This window comes from Mauremys reevesii, linkage group 7, assembly GCF_016161935.1.
Source record: "Mauremys reevesii isolate NIE-2019 linkage group 7, ASM1616193v1, whole genome shotgun sequence".
NCBI lineage: Eukaryota > Metazoa > Chordata > Testudines > Geoemydidae > Mauremys > Mauremys reevesii.
The window spans coordinates 28813545-28834598 of NC_052629.1; the positions used below are offsets into that span (position 1 = coordinate 28813545).

A 21054-nucleotide genomic window follows, 5' to 3' on the forward strand; every position below is an offset into this window, starting at 1 on the left:
TAACCCTAATCCGATATGGTAATACCGATAATAGCGCTACTCCTCTCGTTAGGGAGGAGTACAGAAACCAGTTTCAAGAGCCCTTTATATCGATATAAAGGGCCTCTTAGTGTGGACGGGTGTGGCGTTAAATCGGTTTTACGCTCCTTAAACCGGTTTAAACGTGTAGTGTAGACCAGGCCTAAGAGTCAAAGCATCTATACGCATAAAAGGTTCTCCTTTAACTTTTCAAGAGTCTTATAGTTAGTTCTCTCAGGCACAATAATACCCCTCACTTATCAATATATCTAGTACATCGAGTATATCTAGTATACTCAGGGTTGCAAGTTCCTTTAGCAAGAGATGTCACTAACCTCAGAGTCAATGAAATTTCCCTTATCAATGTATAGCTCATGGGTGCAAAGTCATCCCTAGTGTAATACCAGTCAATGTAATGAAGTTATTTTGGGGTGAATTTTGGCTGAGGGTGACAAATCCTTTACTAAATGTCAAGACTTTGTATTTTGGATCCTTTCAAAGATGTGTGAACTTTCCAAATGAGTCACATCATCTTCTCAGCCATGTTCACGTCTTTAGTCCTGCCATCTTCAGGTCAAATCATATGAAGTGGCATAATTCACACCCTGATAGACACAGACTGTACAGGCCCCTTGGCACCAGCAGCTCTGAAATTTATGCAGTTAAGTTCTAGTGCATTTTGAATTAGAAATGAACCTTAGGAATTTATGTCCCCTAGTGTAAAAGAATGATTGAGAGGGAGCGGGGTCACCAGATAAGCATCAGTTATTGCCTATTGTTTTCCTCTTTCTTCTGTGTTCTTAAATATTATTTTCTCTAATCTTCCTTTATGGAAACGCATTTTCATCCTACAATGACCATACCAGTCCTAATTTATAAAGCCTTGACTGGTTATCCCAAAGACTTCCCAGCCCTCTACAACTTACCTAACTGGGAAGGTAAGATCCCATGGGAAGCAAGTCTAAGAGGAAAAATAATTGAAGACAGCTGGCAGTTTTTCAAAGAGACATGATTAAAGACACAAGAGCAAACTATCCCATTGCATAAGAAAGATAGGAAATATGATAAAAGAGCACCTGGCTTAACCAGGAGATCTTCAATGATCTAAAAATCAAAAAGTCCTACAAAAGGTGGAAACTAGGTCAAATTACAAAGGATGAATATAAACAAATAACACAAGTATGTAGAGACAAAATTAGAAAGGCCAAGGCACAAAATGAGATCAAACTAGCTAGGGACATAAAGGGTAATAAGAAAACATTGCACAAAGCAGGAGGAAGAGCAAGGATATGGTAGGCCCGTTCCTCAGTGAGCGGGGGCAACAATAACAGAAAATGTGGAAATGGTAGAGGTTGCTTATGATTTCTTTGTTTCGGTTTTCACCAAAAAAGGTTGGTGATGATTGGACATCTAACATAGTGAATGCCAGTGAAACTGGCAGGTAGGATCAGAGACTAAAATAGGGAAAGAACAAGTTAAAAATTACTTAGACAAATTAGATGTCTTCAAGTCACCAAGGCCTGATGAAATGCATCCTCAAGGGGCTGACTGAGGAGATATCTGAGCCATTAGCGATTATATTTGAAAAGTTGTGAAAAATGGGAGAGATTTCTGAGGACTGGAAAAGGGCAAATATAGTGTCAATCTATAAAAAGTGAAATAAAGACAACCCAGGGAATTACAGTCCAGTCAGCTTAATTTCTGTACCCGGAAAGATAATGCAGCAAATAATTAAACAATCAGTTTGCAAACATCTGGAAGATAATAAGGTGATAAGTAACAGTCAGCATGGATTTGTCAAGAACAAATAGTGTAAAACCAACCTGATAGCTTTCTTTGACAGGGTAACTAGACTTGAGGAAGGGGGGAAGTGGTAGACATGGTATATCTTGACTTTTGAAACTGTCTCACATGACCTTCTCATAAACAAACTAGGGAAATGCAATCTAGATGTAGCTACTATAAGGTGGGTGCGTAAATGGTTTGAAAAACATTCCAAGAGAGTAGTTATCAGTGGTTCACAGTCATGCTGGAAGGGCATAATGAGTGGGGTGCCGCACGGATTAGTTCTATTCAATAGCTTCATTAATGATTTAGACAATGGCATAGAGAGTACACTTATAAAGTCTGCAGACAATACCAAGCTGGGAGGGGTTGCAAGTGCTTTGGAGGATAGGATTAAAATTCAAAATTATCTGGACAAACTGGAGAAATGGTCTGAAGTAAATAGGATGAAATTCAAGAAGGACAAATGCAAAGTACTCCACTTAGGAAGGAACAATCACTTGCAGACATACAAAATGGGAAATGACTGCAGAAAGGGATCTGGCGGTCATAGTGCACCACAAGCTAAATATAAGTGTACAGTGTAAAACAAAGTGAACATCATTCTGGGATGTATTAGCAGGAGTGTTGTAAGGAAAGCTCAAGACTTAATTCTTCCACTTTACTCCGCACTGATTAGGCTTCAACTGGAGTGTTGTGTCTACTTCTGGGCACCACATTTCACAAAAGTTGTGGGCAAATTGGAGAAAGTCCAGAGAAGAGCAACAAAAATTATTAAAGATCTAGAAAACATGACCTAGGAGGGAAGATTGAAAAAATTGGGTTTGTTTAGTTTGGAAAAGAGAGGGGACATGATAAGATTTCAAATACATTAAAGGTTGTTACAAGGAGGAGGGAGAAAAAATCATCTTCTTAACCTCTGAGGATAGGACAAGAAGCAATGGGCCTAAATTGCAGCAAGGGAAGGTTGCAGCAATGGACATTAGGGAAAGCATCCTAACTATCAGGGTGACTAAGCACTGGAATAAGTTGCCTAGGGAGGTTGTGGAATCTCCATCATTGGAGATTTTTAAGAGCAGGTTAGACAAACACCTTTCAGGAATGGTCTATAATACTTTTCCAATTTCTAGGCATACTGGTATGTTATTCCCGCACGACTTTTGCCTGACCACATGTCCTAGCCAAGTGCACTCTTTTATTTAGAGGACAACATAGTTTGGACCATTAGCGTGAATTCTAGCATTTGTAGAGTTAGTCTCTCCCACTCAATTCTTCCACTTTACTCCGCACTGATTAGGCTTCAACTGGAGTGTTGTTAATAGAGTTAGTCTCTCCCACTCCCACTTTTGTTTGGTACAGTAGTAAAGCAAGGAATATAACTAATGCCACAGTATGTTTCTCGTGTTAGCTGTGGGAAATCTTAAGAAGTTAATACTAGAAACTTGTCTCTTTTTCTCCAGTAATTGTAATGTATATTTTTAGATCATTTTCAAATTGTGTTGTAATTGGGTTAATTCATTATTGAACAATGGAAATGTTAGCAATTCTCATGTATTCCCAGGCTTGCACATTGCTTGAATCCCAGAAGCCTCTCAGAGGACACAATGCATAATAGCTACTTTCAGACACATTCTCTACATTTTGGTAGCCCTTATAGCTCTTGCCTTGAAGCTTAATATGCTTGCCAAGAAAGTCCTTGCCAGTTTGCTGAAATATAATATGGCCTTTTAAATTTTTGCACTGGCTAAAGCACAGTAGATGCAAATGTATCATAGAAGGCACAGTACTGTACAAGAAAGGTTTTTTGCTATTAATCCATTATATATTGAAATATGAATTACAGTAGCCAACAACAACCAATATAAATTGAAGAAGAAAATCTGCCAGGATACTATATTTGAATCCACTTAGGTATTTTGTTTTTTTATTTTTTGTTGTTAATAATTTACTTACCAAACATAATCTTTGAACAGTTCCACGTTCTTGAAGGCAGCCCTACCAAATTTTTAGCAGCTTAGACAGACAAAGATGATGTGGTTAGTGCCACATTGACACCACCAAAAATGCTGACTTTCTCATGATGGCTGTCTTAGGAGATACCTCCCTCTCTTGTTAAGCAGTGTTATCATAAGAACATGCAATTTAGCGGAGAGATTATATCATGATGACCAAGTCCAAAACCAATCACGCTGGGAGGGATTTATAGCCAGAATCTTGGGGGACAAAAAGAGGCTGTTGCACAGGGTGAAAAAGAAAGAAAGAAGGGAAAGAGAGAGGCCTGATGGTACCAAATAGAGGACAGAGTCCAGCTTTATGAGTGTAAAGAACGAGGAGTACTTGATACAGACCCACATGGGTACCACTCTGAAACCTTTATGAGTATATTGATTGTGGATGCAATGGGAGACAGGATATCAGAAACAAAGATATCCTTAGGCTCATCTGAGATGTCAGGAAATGGCCCTGTTATCTGTTGATATTACAAACTACTTAACATGCATGTGGCACATGATCACACATTTAAAAAGCTGGTGTATATTCTGATATAGGCAGTAGAGGTTGGAATACACCTAGGACCATTGTATCGCTAGCCAGGGACATAGGATAAAGGCTGAGAAAATGAAAATGAAAGGTCCCTCGGGCAAAAAGAGAGCGAGAGATGGGGGTACAGAACAAGTAAATCGAATAAGTGGCTGGCCTCTCAGAACTGAGAGGATTCATCACAATGTTGCAGTGTCACCATAATATATTTATATTTTTACAAGTATGGTTGTTATAACCAAAGTAAAACAGTATTTTTTTTCTGCCACGACTTTATGTTTGAAAGCACAAATGGAGTTCACATCATGGGGGATGGGCATGCTAGAAATACAAGAGTGGAAGAACCAACTAAAATACCTCACCCCACCAATAAATAAATAAAAAAATAAAGAGTAGCAAAAGAAACTTGAAAAGCTCAGATATAAATGTATTCAGCAAAATTATGCCTTTCAGTAATAGCTTCAGATTCAGTATTTATGATGCATATAATGTGCAATAATAAAAGGTGGTATAATACCATGTCTTTATGAGATGATTGGTAATTTGGATATACAATGAGGTTTGTCCTCTGTATTAGAAGAACAGTGAATAAACTACTTACTACAGATCTATACAGATGGTTTACAGGTACTTCAAATAGAAAGTTATGTAGGTAAATTCATTACTTGTTAACAAGCTACTTAACTGCTTTGTCAAGTATATATCTCTCCGGGACCCTTTGAGCTATCAGTTGGGAATGCAGATGACTTGAAGGAGGATATGCTTTAAAATCTCCCAAATTCTGAAGGCATTCAGTGCATCTGTACAAACTTTTTAGCAGAGGGGAAAAAATGAGGCAACATATGGGTGATACACAGTCGTTTTACTAACAAAAAGATAAAAGGTTAGGCCTAGGATGCTTGTAACGTGAAACTATTAAAGCTATCATCATTGTATAGAACAGTTGTTAGTCGAATTCATGCTACCAAAATGACATAGGTTCAGTGGAATTTCTGTTGTGATTTTATCAGGTTGGATAGACTCATAACCACAAAGTGCTGCTCTGGAATACTATGATTTGAGTGGATGTTTTCAGTGCTTTTATCACAAATCCACATCTAGATTTTTCCTAGAAATTCAGAATTCTTGTGATCCTGGCACATCTCTCTACAGTTTCCAGACTCTGATCTAGTCATATATGTAATTGTAGAGGATAGAGTAAGATAGATAAAATTACAACTTTAATGTGCTGCTCCAGGCTAAATGTAAAGGGGTAATTGGAAAAGTTCCAAGTTCTGAAAATCCTTGAAGATAATATATTCAAACGTCAGCAGGGGCTTTGTAGAAAACCCTGTCAGATTTGGAGGCTCTAGATATTTTCTGTGATGAATGCAGTGTTGCATAGGTAGAAACTTCATTATGCAAAGATTTGTAAGGACAAATGCATAAGAATTCATTGCATATGTTTATATGGCGGATATTGCCATAATAAAGACAAAGATTTGTGACATACATGATCAACCATTCCTCTCTATAGGGAATAATATTCACTACAGTTACAGAAAAGACCATTTTGACATTCATTGTCAGTGATTAGTACAGATACTATTTATTAAGGAAATTAGAAAATGAATATATTGGTTTTTTTAAATGAAATATAGGATAAAAAGTATTGCTTATGAAAACTATGAATATGTGACAGAAGATGGTACAACTCCCTAGCCGGTATGTTGTGAATAATGCAGTTAGAAACTTCCCAATATATTGTCCAATTAGAAATTTTCAACTGTGTATGTATGTATAGGGGTATGTGTGCAGGGGAGGAGGGGCTAAACAGGGAAGTGGTTAAAGAATTAGTGTGGCAAAATGTGATTCGAGGAACTAAGTATAACATGTAATTGACAGGCTGCAACATTTCAGAAACTTCAAATGCAGTTAACAATATGGGATTCAGCAATCAATCATAATTCCAATACAGTGCAAGCACTATATGTTTGTGGTAGCATAACATAAATATACATAAAGATTATAGTATTTTGATGATGCATTACAGTTAATTTGTTAAGCACTTGTGGATTCAAGATGTTATAAGATACCAAGAGAAATTTTTGTTCCTTATACTGCATTGTATACAATGAGTTATCTTAAAAATACATTGTCAATCAAAAGTAGTTGTGTGTGTGCGTGTGTGTGTGTATGTATGTAATTTCCTTTTCAATAATTGATTTAAACATGCTATTATATTTAAAAATATTTTGCTTGGCTTTATCAAGAAAAGAAAATAGTACTATTGTCAGGAGATATACACTGGAAAAAAAATACTCTGATGCTGTGCCCTAGTGTCATATGTATATGGCTATAGTATGTGTGGCTATAGCCAGTGTGACTTGGAGTAACATCAGTATCTTTTAATATGGCCGGTGGATCATTGCAAATAGTACAACTCCCTAGGTGGCACAGTTTAATACACAATTTCTGTATAATACTATGCTTGTCTGTAAGGTGCTACTGTACTTAAATGTCCCAGTTTTTTTATCTGTCCAGGTGGAGTCTGCTGAGAACCCAAGTTGGGTTGGAGGAACAAAGGTGGCTTTATGCGATCAGAGGCTGGTTCAGTTTCCAGCACAAGTTAGGGCTGTCTTAGGGCTGTTCTAACTTGTGCCAGATGGTAGTACCCTCCAAGAGGTATTTACACCAGCTGGATATTGCCCACTTCCCTTGGCCACAGCTGCCACCAGCCATGCCCCCTTTAATGGAGGGACTGAGAGAGGATGATGTAGAAACAGTTGTGCCAACTCTACACTACTCAGGGATTTCCCAGTGAGGGGAATATCCTCAGCTGCTCAGCTAAGACAGTTAGCAGCCCAGAGGATGTGGCCCAAGGTGAATAGGAGGATAGAGGACAACTAGCATGTAAAATGTTTATTTCCTTCAGTGTCTGTTGCCAGTTCAAATGAGTTGGAGGTTTTAGATCAATCCCACATGGACAGGTGTCACATCACAGTTGGCGCTAACTGGCCTCTTTTTGACAGTCTCTGCCAGGAGACCAAAGTTGAAATTGGCAGAAGACTTTGGCTACCTTTCAGTCTGTGGAGGTCCTCCCTCCATAAAAGGATTAAGCAGATTGGTGAAATGATGTTGAGCGGTTTATGGTGTAGTTTCCTGTGTGATAATCTGCATTGAGAACAGAGTAAATAGAGCATTTCAGTCTGTAAGTGCTGTCAGTTCAGGACATTTCACAAGTAGTAATTATAATTAAAAATTAAAGAACAAGTAAACACACAGAAGATGTGAATTATCATTAGATAGCTACACACTGGTGCCTTATAATGCATTCAAACCAAAGCATAACTTGCATATAGTCACCAGAGAAGATTATGGGACTTCATGATTATTAATTACACTATGCAGCGTGTGGTGGTTACTGTTGTAAGTGCTATTGTATGCACGTCTGTATTGGCAGGAAGCAAATACTATGCTTAAGGTTGAAATCTATCTACCATTTTAACATCCTTTTATTTGGTTGTTCATAACCTCCTCTGACAAATTCACTTGGGGCTGGAATTTTCCATGCTTAATCTCCAGCCAAAAGTGTGTGTATTTGGCTGACTGGTCTTGGTGTTTTGGGGAAAAGGTTTGAATTAAATTAGCTCAATTGATTTTGAGTTATAGGAGCTTGGGAAAAAACACTTTTCCCCATATGTTCCAGATGGCATTTTTATGCTTGTACATTATAAGTGGCTGAAGCTAGCAAATCTGTCTTTTTTATAGTCTTCACTGAAGAATCCAAATGTGATAAATGAAGGAGGGGTAGCTCTCTTTTATGGACACATAGCCAGCCAGTTAGCTATAAAATCCCTGTTAGTAGCTGTTCTCTACTTCCTTTACCTGTAAAGGGTTAAAAAGTCCATAAGTAAAAGGGAGGGAGTGGGCAACTGACCAAAAGAGCCAATGGGAAGGCTAGAACTTTTTAAAATTGGGAAAAAAACTCCCCCTTTGTCTGTCTGTACTGTTCTCCCAGAAAGCAGGGACAGGAACTACTGTTAAAAGCTTTGAGCCAGGTATGAAAAATCATCAAATTATACCTAGTAACTACTCATTTGAAACCCCAGATATGTAAGTAGATCAGGAAATGTCTAGGAAGATGTGATTATGTTTATCTCTTTTATTTCTTTATGGCTTGTGGACTCCTCTGTGCTAACCCCAGGTGCTTTTGTTTTGCTTGTAACCATTAAGCTGGACCTCAAGATAACCATTCTTCATGCTGAATTATTATATTTGCTCTTTTTAAATCTAGCAATACCCTAAGTTCCAGATGTATTTTCTTTCTTTTTGTTTTTAATAAAATTTACCTTTTTTAAGAACAGGTTTTTGTGTCCTAAGAGGTTTGTTCACATGTTGTTTAATTAGCTGGTGGCAATAGCTGATTTCCTTTGTTTTTCTTTCTCAGCTCTTCCCCAGAGGGGGAGTGAAAGGGCTTGAGGGTACCCCACAGGGAGGGGTTCCCAAAGTGTTGTGGGTTTTTTTGCACTTGGGTGATGGCAGCATCTACCCATCCAAGGTCGGAGAAAAGCTGTAACCTTGGGAGTTTAATACCAGACTGGAACGACCAGTATTAATTTTTAGAATTCTTGCAGGCCCCACCTTCTGCACTCGAAGTGCAGAGTGGGGAATCAGCCTTGACACCAAATGTCAAGACATCTGAATTAAAATTGCACCTGTAGTTTTAAAGTTATGAATGTTTCAAGTTGGAATATGCACAAAGCTATGATAGAGTGTTTTAATTTGATTTTCATGGCACCCTAAAGGTAAATCCATTTAAAATGCTGGGCAGGCACCAAATCATTTTATATTGCCCTTAAACCATTAAAGCTGTAAACAACAAAACCACCTTTAGGTAGCTAGGTGCTTAAGGCCTTAAAGTGTAAGGTGGCTGAGCATTTAAGACTGCTTTTAGTGCATATCTACCTTAAGCACTTGACATCTAAAGACATCTAAAGCATTTTAGCTTGCTTTTTGCATTTATATTCACTTTTCTTTTAACTTTTAAAAAATAGGAGAACTAAATGCTGTAACTAAAGTTAATGCAACACTGGCCTTGACAAATGAAGATTTCTTATGCAATATCCAGACTTATAATAGTAAATATTAAAACATAAGTACTGAGAGGATATAAACCCTCATGCTTCAGCGCATAAGCCAACCGCTGACCATTGGGTGCTAAGAGGAAATCTGGGGGGAAGATTACTCCATAACTGACTAGAGCATTGTTTTTTATTCCTTCCTTAGAAGCAGCTGATACAGGCCACTGTCTCATACAGGATACTGGAGTAGATGAGCCTGATCCAATATGAAAGTTCTTGTGTTCTTAACATTAACTCCATGATGTTTTTCATAGTAGTATTTCCCTATGTGTTTTTTAATGTTTACATTAACATTTTAATTTTTATAGTATTGTGTACCATAAACTGTACACCTTAACTTATACATCTTGTGCAACATGATGGAATTCGTTTTTGAATTTCTCAACCATAATCTCACATTGATTTTACTTACCATATTTATTATACAATGCTATGGGAGTATATGCACTTTACAAACACATTTAGACACGTTCCCCATCCAGAGGAGCATACATTGTAATTGGGACAGACACAATGCAGAGGACTGAAGGGCCAGGAATGAGGGCAAATGAAAGAGCCAGTGAAAAAAGTGGGCTTGAAGAGGCACATGGGGAGAAGGAAGTTTGGCACAGAAAAAAAGAAGCTGTTTCAAGTGTAGGGCCAGTGTGTAAAAAGGTACAAAAGTGGGCAAAGAAAGCTTTAGAGAGGGAGAGAGAACTGAGAAGGCCTTGGGCTTGAGACAGGGTGCAGGTGGAAACAAAGGCTGACATGGTCACGGGGAGAACTGTCCACACCCTTAAAGGTAATAATGACAATATAATGCAGAAAATGGAAGGAAGAGTTGAAGGGATTTGAGGATGGGATGATGCTAATGAAATACAGAAGAGGTAGAAAATGTTAGCTGCAGCAACATAAGGGAGAACGGGGGCGGAATTTAGGGGGGTGCAAAAATCAAGGCAAGAGATTATGACTATGATTAACATTTAGATAGTGCTTGGTCTCACCTACTTAGAACAGCCAGATAGGGAGCAGGTTGAAAAACTGGCCCCCTGCTGGAGCAGGTTCACATGAACTGGGCCCTGCAGGTTGAAGCAAAGGGGAAGCCGTTAAGAGAGGAGTCTGCAGACCAGGTCATTGAGAGCATAGTGGAGGATAGGAGGGAAAAGAAAGCTAAAAGACCTTGTCTCAACATAGAGGCAACATCTACATGGGGGGGGGGGGTGATTCCCAGCTTATGTAGACAAACTCACACTGATGCTCATTGAGCTAGCATACTAAAAAATAATAGTGTAGCCCCAGTGCCATAGGAAGTGTTGAGATATCTGCCTCGACTACAAACCCACCTGCACTCTGTGCATACATACTCAGGGCAGCTAGACTGTGCTGTCACTGGCCACTGCCCGTGCTAATGTGGCTATATTACTATTTATAGCACACTAGCTTGCTTAGGGCTAGTGTAACCCACACACCTGGGTGTGGTGTTCTGTCCCATCTAGTGCCACCAAGACCACTTAGAGAGAGTCAAATGAATCAGTTGGCTTTTAGCTCATGCCGTAGAGGCTCATGCACTAAGCTCCAGAGGTGCCCGGTTTGATCCCACCCGCTGATGACCAGGGTCTGTCAGCGTTACACCAGCACAAGTATGTCAGCTCAACTGGAAATATCACTACCAGCTACAAATGTAGATGTAGTGATAGTTAAGAGAAGGGGGATCCAAAGCATCCCTTCCCCAAGAAAAACAGTCCAATTACAGGAATAGAGGTTTCCTCCAGAAAGAGGTGGTCAATTGGGTCCCTAAGTGCCTGTGTGGGCCTCTCACCACTGGTCTTAGGAACTATGCCCTCAGTTCTCTTCCATCTCAGCCCTCAAGTGACTGCTTGTAATGGGGTCAGTGGGCAGGTAGAGGTGTTAGGGGCAGGCAGAAGGAGGAAGGTCTTGCACTCAGAAAATGAGGGAAAGGAGGACAGAAATAAAACGAGGAGATGGCAAGTCCCTGCCAGATAGAAAATATTGAATGGCTGTGGGCATCTTTAAATAAGCCAAAAAATGTTCTCTGGAAAGTATATTAATATGGGATAAGGAATCTAAAAATAAGCATTTTTGTTAACCGTGTTCTTATTGTCAAAAGCCCGTTTCCTGCTGAATTCCTACAGCTTTATGGAATTGGTAGGAACCTATTGTCTTTTATTATGTAAGCCAACTCTGACAGAGGAGACTTTGAAACTAATGTGTTCCAAATATGCCTGCAGTGTTTGGAAGGCATATTTGTTGTGAGTCTAGTAGAAGCTGGCTGCTGGTCCTCCAGGTATTTTTGTTCAGGTACCACACTGCTGTAGAGCTCTGCAATACAAAACAAAAATGTAGGCCAAGTTCTGCTCTGAGTCAGACAAACACACGCACACCCCTCACTGAAACCATTGCCAGCTGCGCATGTGTAACTCAGGGAAGTATTTCATCCACATATCTTTTCCCCTTTACAAGTGCCAATAAATAAAAGTAACTACCTGCATATTCCTGTACTTATTAGTATCAGCAGTACAGTTTAAAATAGTTTGAAATACAAGTAGTCTACCAATTTAACATATCTCACATGCTCCAAAAATACTGGTCAATGTCCAGTATACAATTTATGTCCCTACTGGGCCCTTCCTTTTTTAGGTGGGTAATGCCATATTTATTGGACCACTATCAGTGAAGTCTCTCCAGATTTATACCAGTGCATCTAAGAAGGGAAATTGGCCTTTTTTTTGAGATCCAGGTGAGATCCAGATCCAGTCATCTGATTGTAAATAGATGTACTGTGCAATAGTAGTTCCATAAGATAATTTGTGCTAGTACCTGTGATTTTTTTCAACAGTGCCTGCAAAACTGGCTATGCTAAACTGCTGCATATGTTTACCTACAAAGGTTTTGTTGTTTATTGTGAAAGACATTGAAAGTGTAGGAAGTTATAGGCATACAGCACAGTTCTCTCTTCTGAGATGCCTCGATCTGTAGCTACACTCATTGTATATAAGCAGTACAACAGTATATAATTTTCAATTAATAATTGACCTAGTAAATATAGCTTCTGTTTCTGCTCCCAGAATGTCCAGGAGCAGATTATAATTTCCTCAGGTTTATCTGTTGTCCTAAATTATTTCATGATTTAAAAAACAAAAATTCCCAATTGATTATGGAAAGTCCTATGAATATTTGATATTGCTTTATATGTTGGTCATGACAGTCAAACAGGTCACAGGGTATTGCTTCTGCTCCCTGAGTGGATAGAGTGTGCAGGCACTTCCAGCACAAATACCTATGCAAGCAAAATTTATTTTCCACAAGTGTTTATGCATATCACTTTGAAATTTGCTTTCTGTGAACATTTATGCCAGTAAAAGTCAATCTCATGAAGAAAAGTGAATGCAAAAAGATCATGAGTGCTGGCCAAAATAAATTCATTTGATTATAAACTAAGCAGCCTAATGAACGGGAAACTGAGCAGAAACCGCACTTTGAGACTGGCAGCTTTGTTGATGATATCAGTGCTAGTTGTTCATTCCTCTTCTAGCAAATCTCCCATTGACTGGATATTTAGCCCAACATTTTTAGGCAATTTAGCCAATTTTAATTTCTAACCCGATGTGTGTGTCTCAAGACACATCAAAATAGCCATATTCTTTCCCTCCTCTCTTCTTTCTTTCTGAAGTCTTTCATCATTGTTGGTCTGAATGCTGGGGGGATTCATCCTTCACAATCTTGTGACTTTCTGTAATTTACCCTTTGACTTTTACAGATGATGGCAAAGTTTTGTTTTGGCTTCTGGTTAAAAATCTGGGACAGGAGCCACCAAAAATAGATGTGTGTGGTCAGTTTTTAAAAAACAACAGAAAGCCAGAATGCATGAATTTAATTGTATATGTGAAAGTTTTCACATAGCTCCATGTAGGTATCCAACTTAAACCGACAATAGCAAAAGAATTCAACCTTAAAGCTAAAAATCTGGGCTGACACTCCTGCCATTGTACCTTTGTTTTTTACTTTTCAGTAGGGTGAGCTAAGGATGATATGTCAACCTGAATTTTTGCCATTAACTCTAAATCTCCTTGGTTTTGTGGATTCAAATCATTACTTGAATACAGTTACTCTGTGACTTAATAGCATTATAATCCCTAATATCGATCCTTCATGTATAACTTTAAAAGAGCATGCTTTTATGCTGTCTCTTTATTAGCAGATTGAACAGTGCCCTCTGGAGAAAGCAGAAATGAAAGAGAGAGATCTCTAAGAAGAAGTCAAAAGTCAGAAGTCACCAGGGAGAGTGTAAAAAGTGACAGAGAGTCCTATGGCACCTTATAGACTAACAGAAGTATTGGAGCATAAGCTTTCGTGGGTGAATACCCTCTTCGTCAGACGCATGTGGTGGAACTTTCCACAGGCAGGTATAAATATGCAGACAAGAATCAGTCTAGAGATAACGAGGTTAGGTCAATGAGGGAGGATGAGGCCCTCTTCTAGCAGTTGAGGTATGAACACCTAGGGAGGAAAAACTGCTTTTGTAGTTGGCTAGCCATTCACAGTGTTTGTTTAATCCTAAACTGATGGTGTCAGATTTGAAAATGAACTGAAGTTCAGCAGTTTCTCTTTGGAGTCTGGTCCTGAAGTCTTTTTGCTGCAGGATGGCTACCTTTAAATCTGCTATTGTGTGTCCAGGGAGTCCCCAAGATAGAACAGACTCCTCTGTCAGGTTGAGTGTGTAGCTGGATAAATCGATGATATTGCTGGGTGAGTTAGGGATACCACTGTTGTGGCCCCATGTGGCAGGTAGGTTTTTCAGACAGTTTACGGTCCTTTTTCCTTTTGTAGAGAGGTGAAGTGTGTAATGTAGATCTCCTGCCTTATTTTAGTAATTCCCGTCTATGTGGAAGGTTGGTTATTTATGGAAGTCTCCAGGTTGGAGAGCTCTTTTTTGATATTTTCCCGTTTGCTGTATATGATGCTGATCAGGTGGCTCCTCAGTTTCTTTGATAGTGTATGGCATAATCTCTCATTGTGGTCTGTGCAGTATGTAGATAGTAATGGATTTTTTCACCTTCAGTCCATTTGGTATGATGTCCATCCGTTTGCATTTGGAAAGGAAGATATCATCTGTCTGTACTTGTGCAAGTTTCTTCATGAGGTTGATGTATTTCCACTCCATATGGCTAAATGCAAAAAAAAGCAAAAAGCTGTAAAAAGCAACAGAGTCCTGTGGCACCTTATAGACTAACAGATGTATTGGAGCATAAGCTTTTGTGGGTGAATACCCACTTCATCAGATGCATGTGGTGGAAATTTCCGGAGGCAGGTATAAATATGCAGGCAAGAATCAGTCTAGAGATAACGAGGTTAGTTTAATCAGGGAGGATGGGGCCCTCTTCTAGCAGTTGAGGTGTGAACACCTAGGGAGGAGAAACTGCAGGGAGAGTGGTTTCCATCATGTTTTCGTGCTTCAAATATACTACTTTATTGTATTCAATAGTTAGCAGCTGCGTAAGGGTTTGAGTTGCTGGTTATCTATAGTTATCTTTTAGGGTGATAAATTGTAAAATGTGAAATTGGACCAGCAATAAAAAGTGAGATTTTATCCATGAAAACAAACTTAGAAGAGTTAGTTTTTCTTCATGAAAACTGATGAAACCTCACCAACATTCTTCACAGAATGAATGAGTTCCCAATGATGAACAATGCATGTCTGTAGTACTGAATTTTGTGTGTCTAGACTACACTTGTATAGGGCTTGATTGAAGTCAGTGTGACTACTTGCATGAGTCACAGTATGTATTCATCAGCATGAGTAACAGTTCCACATTTGCGTCTGTATTGTAACAGAGAGGTTCTATAGACAGCACAGATAAAAATAGGCTTTAGAGGAAGCATTTCCTTTAGTGCAAGAAGTATACAGGCTGTAGGCTACATACTCAGCTGTGTGCATTATCTTCTGGGATGAGTCTCAAAGAAGTTGGTTGTGGTTTCTCACATCAGAGAACAATTCAACACCAGCCCAGGAATACTTTAATGCACCCTGGCTGTAGTCCCGGGGGACCATTACACCATAGAATAATAGCTAGAGTTTTGCCGACCCCCACTGTAGCCCTGACCTGACCTCTGTGCTCATAGTTTCATGGCAGGTGTTATAGATTTGCTTCTGCCAGATGTGTGCCAGCTACAGATTCCCCGATACTTGGAGGATCCCTTCCTGGGGGGATTCAGTGGCTTTCCATACCCCTTGTACTATCAAATCATCGCAAAGGGTAGGAATGCAGAAAAGAATCTGGCCTGATATGTCTTATAGGTCTGTGATCCACCTGGTGTAATATAAGACCTCTTTCAATTTTGTGCAGTGGAAGATTAATATATAGCTTCTACATGAAACACTGATGTATATTTATCTGAACTTAGTATGTCAAATACATTAGTCTCCTGAATAGTACATAGTTCCAATTTACATTGTCATACAAAGGAACAATAAGAGTAGAACTAAAGAGACTTTCTCTCTGCATTGAACAGGGAACAGCTGATAAGGAGGGATAACTGGCATGATTTAAAGGATAACAAGAATCAAACAAGAAAGATATGAAAAAACCTAAGCCAGAATATGGAAGAAATATAAAACTCACTTCTCCTATATACCTATAAATTATGAGTTCATTAATAAAAGGAATAAAGAAAAGTTAAGCAACACACTTTCTGGATTTCTGAGTGAACTCAGCCTAGTCTTTTAGCCTGTAAGCAAGGACAATCTTAACTTTGTGACTAATACAGCAGCACCATACCTCTGTCATCGCCTAACAAATAATAAAATCATATAATAAAGTTTTTAGCAGCAAATGATTTAAATCTGTAGCCCTTGTGGTTCCGTTTAAATTATCACTTGGTATATAATGATATGGGAAATGAGTTACAGTGGTCACCATAAAAAGTCACCTTTTGCCAAATGTTACCATGTAGATATCTCTTATTGTGAGAGTAGAGGAAGATTCTGGTAATTTTAAAGAGGTAACCATTGGAAAACACCACTTTTTGATGTTGACCACATAAATTTAGATATATGAGAGTATATAGTTGCTTGCTATAATACAAGATGTTGCCTGTTCAGTTTGAAATAAAGCCACTGACAATTTACATTTTGTGGCCAATCTCCCAATGCTATCTGTTATTGGCATTGTGAAGCAGTGTAATAGAGTACAATTAACACAATATGTGCATATGTGCCCACCGCTAAGTAAATAAATCATTCTACAATAAAACTAAAGAGAACTAGGCTGATAAGATGATACATTGTACAGGACCTACTCTGAGACTTGCACTGAGAGTCTGTAGCCACCAGAATGTCTTTCCAAATCACACACTGTATAGAGTTACTGGAGCCTCTCAAAGAGTGTTGCTGGAGGTGGAGGGAACATAACACTCTGGATTTCATTGTACTTGATACTGACTGCCAATATGTCTAATTGGCAGCCAGTATCAAGCGGAGTGCCCCAAGGGTCAGTCCTGGGGCCGGTTTTGTTCAATAACTTCAATAATGATCTGGAGGATGGCATGGACTGCACCCTCAGCAAGTTTGCAAATGACACTAAACTGGGAGGAGTGGTGGATACGCTGGAGGGTAGGGATAGGATACAGAGGGACCTAGCCAAATTAGAGGATTGGGCCAAAAGAAATCTGATGAAGTTCAACAAGGACAAGTGCAGAGTCCTGCACTTAGGACAGAAGAATCCCATGCACTGCTACAGACTAGGGACCAAATGGCTAGGCAGCAGTTCTGCGGAAAAGGGGTTACAGTGAACAAGAAGCTGGATATGAGTCAACAGTGTGCCCTTGTTGCCAAGAAAGCTAATGGCATTTTGGGCTGTATAAGTAGGAGCATTGCCAGCAGATCAAGGGACATGATCATTCCCCTCTATTCGGCATTGGTGAAGCCTCATCTGGAGTACTGTGTCCAGTTTTGGGCCCCACACTACAAGAAGAATGTGGGGAAATTGGAAAGAGTCCAGTAGAGGGCAACAAAAATGATTAGAGGGCTGGAGCACATGACTTACGAGGAGAGGCTGAGGGAACTGGGATTATTTAGTCTGCAGAAGAGAAGAATGAGGGGGATGGGGATTTGATAGCTGCTTTCAACTACCTGAAAGGGGGTTCCAAAGAGGATGGATCTAGACTGTTCTCAGTGATAGCAGATGACAGAACAAGGAGTAATGGTCTCAAGTTGCAGTTAGGGAGGCTTATGTTAGATATTAAGAAAAACTTTTTCAATAGGAGAGTGGTGAAGCACTGGAATGGGCTATCTAGAGAGATGGTGGATTCTCTTTCCTTAGAGGTTTTTAAGGTCAAGCTTGGCAAAGCCCTGGCTGGGATGATTTAGTTGGGGATTGATCCTGCGTTGAGCTTGGACTTGTATTATGTAGGAGATTGGACTAGTTGATCATAATGGTCCCTTCTGGCCTTGTAAGCAATGAAGCTTAGAATTTACTCACTTTTGCCAGTTTTGGCACCACATGTACACACCCTAAATGTATGGAATTTATGCCATAGTGCAATCACTGTCTGGTGCATTATATTCCGTACAGGCTAGACAATAAAGGGTTCTGGCCACTGGATGCCATTGTTGTTCCATAGTAAAGCCATCAAAATACATTCATCTGGATTTATATATTTGAGTATTAAATAATGACTTGGTCCACTCATCGCTTAGCACATGTAAAGAAGGAAGCTCATAAAAGAATGTCCTGTTTTAAACACTGAATCTGGCTTAAAGCCTATAGTATTGAATTGCAGGAAAACACACAGCGATGTTGGCATTACAAGTGTATCTATAAAGAGCATTTACACCTAATGCTTCACCATGGGAGACTGGAAATGATAAAGTGCATTTGACATAACATTAAAATAGCACCTAAGTTACCAGGTCAAGTAGTGTAGCCATTTACATTATCGTTAATCAAGATAAGGTTTTGGCTTTCTGCTGTATTCTTTATAGGTGTGTCTGTCTGCTCACAAATAGCATTTCATATCTGGACCTCCAACTTCAGATATCATCTCTGTATCTTCCAACTAGGGCTGATTAGAAAATGGAATTTCTGTTCCACAGAAAACTTTGACATTTCAAAGTTTGTTTTTTTTCCAAATCAAACCAAAAGTTTGAAATTTCAAAATTAGAAAAATTAGAAAAAATATGTACTGTATATTAATTGCAATGTGTATATAATATAATAAAATCAATGTTATATAGAAGTTGATACTAAAATGAATGGTTTTGACATTATTTGAATGAAATATCTAAACATTATTGAAATGAAACAAGAAAGTCTAAATAAAACATTTTGACTTTCCCATCGAAAATGTTGTTGAAATTAACATGTCCTCCTGAAATGGTTAAAGGAAATTGCATTTTCTTACAGAGAATTGTTCCATCAAAGATTTTTAAACTTCCAGCCTTCATATACTGTAAGGAAATTCCTCAAACTAGGATACACTGTTCTCTCATTTCAGTCCTGAGCTTGAGATGTTTGCTCAGCCAATGTTAGTGGACAGATTAAAATGGAGAGTGAAAATGAAAAGGGGGAAATAAAACTGATGTCCTATTTAAGTCCTATAAATACCTTGAGAATAGTAATGATTTTCTATGACATCGTGTGGTCTTTGGCAAGTCATTTAGACCAAATTTTTCGCTAATTTGGAGTGCCTCAATGATTAGGCGGCCGAGTTGAGGCAGCTAGGACCTTATTTTTCAGAGATGCTGAACAGCTGCATTTCTTATTGACTTCATCTGGAGTTTTTAGTGCCCAACGTCTCTGAAAATCATGTCCTTGGTGTTTCAAGCACTTTTTTGAACCTCGCACCCCCAAGACTACCCCCTGACAAATTTCAAGTTCCTACTGCTAACCATGGAAGCATTAGAGCCCTTCCAAACAGACTGGAAACATTTTTAGAATGGGAAGTGATAGGCAACCTAAATATAGGGGTCGACACTGCTTTCTGTATGGTGCACTGAATGTGGACTTTAGAAGAATTTATTATCTCTTATTTCTTTCAGATATTAAGCCATTCTTTTCAGGAGAATGTTTCATCTGTTCTGTAAAGTGCATGCTGGCTTTGTCCATGACAAAAGCTGACAGCTAGTAAGCTTCAACAGCTGGGGTTTTGATGATATCCATGGAGCATTTCTATAAAGGCTCAATTTTGAATTGCCTTCTGGGTTTGTGACTGAATTTCTCAATTAGACCAACTAGACTTAATACAATGATGATATTTTTATTTGTTTGGTTTACTTCCTGCCTTAAAGAGTGCTATTCTCTCACTTTGCCTGAGGACACATCTTGCTGTAGCTGTGTGTGATTAGATTTTTAGATACATGAAGTTGAAAATAAATCTGAATATCTAAATAGATAGGAGGAAAAAGTAAAATGTGATTAGAACATAATTGCAGAAAAAAGATGCAGTAGCCTGACATACTAAATGTATTTAATTTTGACGATGTAGCAACTATGCTTTAGGAATATTTTAAAGATTTATTTCTTAGTATCTTGTGAATTATGCCCACAGAAACAGTAGGTATGTTTTAACCTTTTAACAGTCCCTGGAAATATCTCCATATACATGCACATATAATATAATCAGATATTTTGTCTGGGGTATAAAAAAGCCTTCATTAATAGATATGCATATGACATGCACAACAAATCCATAAAAGTGACAAAATATACCATTTTGCTTTAAACGTGACTTCATAATATAGAGCTTGGTTGGAAAATAGGAATGTATAGTGCTAGATAGCTCAAAAATGTTTTACATTATGGTCGTAGAGCATATAATTTTAAAATATTTGTGACAGGTTAATCTCCATACTTTGTACCATTTGTTAACCATTATGCAAAGGAAGCCAGCTGATGCATTTCAGTTGATTTTATATACAGTATGTGTAAGACTGTAATTTTTGTTTTAATTGAAAATGGCCCATTTTTTTACGAAGAAAATGGCAAATTTCTTGGGGCAACATTAAATTTCCTAATTTACATTATTTTATTGGCCAGTATCAATCAAACAAGGCTTTATAGGGTGCTAAAAATGTTTTGGTACCTGAAAAAAAAAAAGATAAAAATAATTTCCAAGTGCTTCTTAGCTTGTTGGAGCTGTACTTGCCTAATAGTATTTTTTCCAATAGGCAGCATTGCTAATCTGAATCATTCAAGAATCGTGACTTGGCCAAAAATCATGAGGTTTAAAAATAATAAATTTGAGGTTCCTTTGATTTGTCTTCTGGTTTTTGAACCACTAGGGTTCCCATTTTCCAGCTTTTCTCCATAACCACCAGTGTTGGAAACTTTGATTTTTTAATGAAAACTGAGATTCTCACATAATCATCTGACTCCAAGAACTGGGGTTAAGAAAAACATCAAATATCGCAAGACTTGCAATCAGATTTTGAGAGTTGGAACACTGATAGCAGGCTAGGATGGAAAGTCAGGGCTCCTTTCTCTGAATGACTTGAGATATTTTCCACTCTCCCACTTCTCAGTGACTTAATTCTCTCTGGCTGCTGGAACAAGGAGCCCGCCCTTCAGGCTAAACTATTGATTGCAGTAAG

The 21054-nt window shown here is 38.6% G+C and overlaps 1 protein-coding gene and 1 long non-coding RNA gene across 10 annotated transcripts in view; one reads left to right on the forward strand and one right to left on the reverse strand.

Moving 5' to 3' along the window:
• Nucleotides 1-21054, forward strand: part of ADGRA1 (adhesion G protein-coupled receptor A1) — a 463966-nt gene that overhangs the window by 424078 nt on the left and 18834 nt on the right. The gene's annotated exons all lie outside the window — the stretch shown is intronic.
• The window catches only part of LOC120368993, a 37910-nt gene continuing 24125 nt past the window's right edge, over nt 7270-21054 (reverse strand). The window contains exons 2-3 of one of the 2 annotated variants that reach the window (XR_005582879.1): nt 10451-10525; nt 7270-7497 (exon numbers count right to left, since the gene is read on the reverse strand). This is a non-coding gene — a long non-coding RNA (uncharacterized LOC120368993). The remainder of the gene's footprint in view (nt 7498-10450; nt 10526-21054) is intronic. The other variant, XR_005582880.1, reaches the window with a different exon arrangement.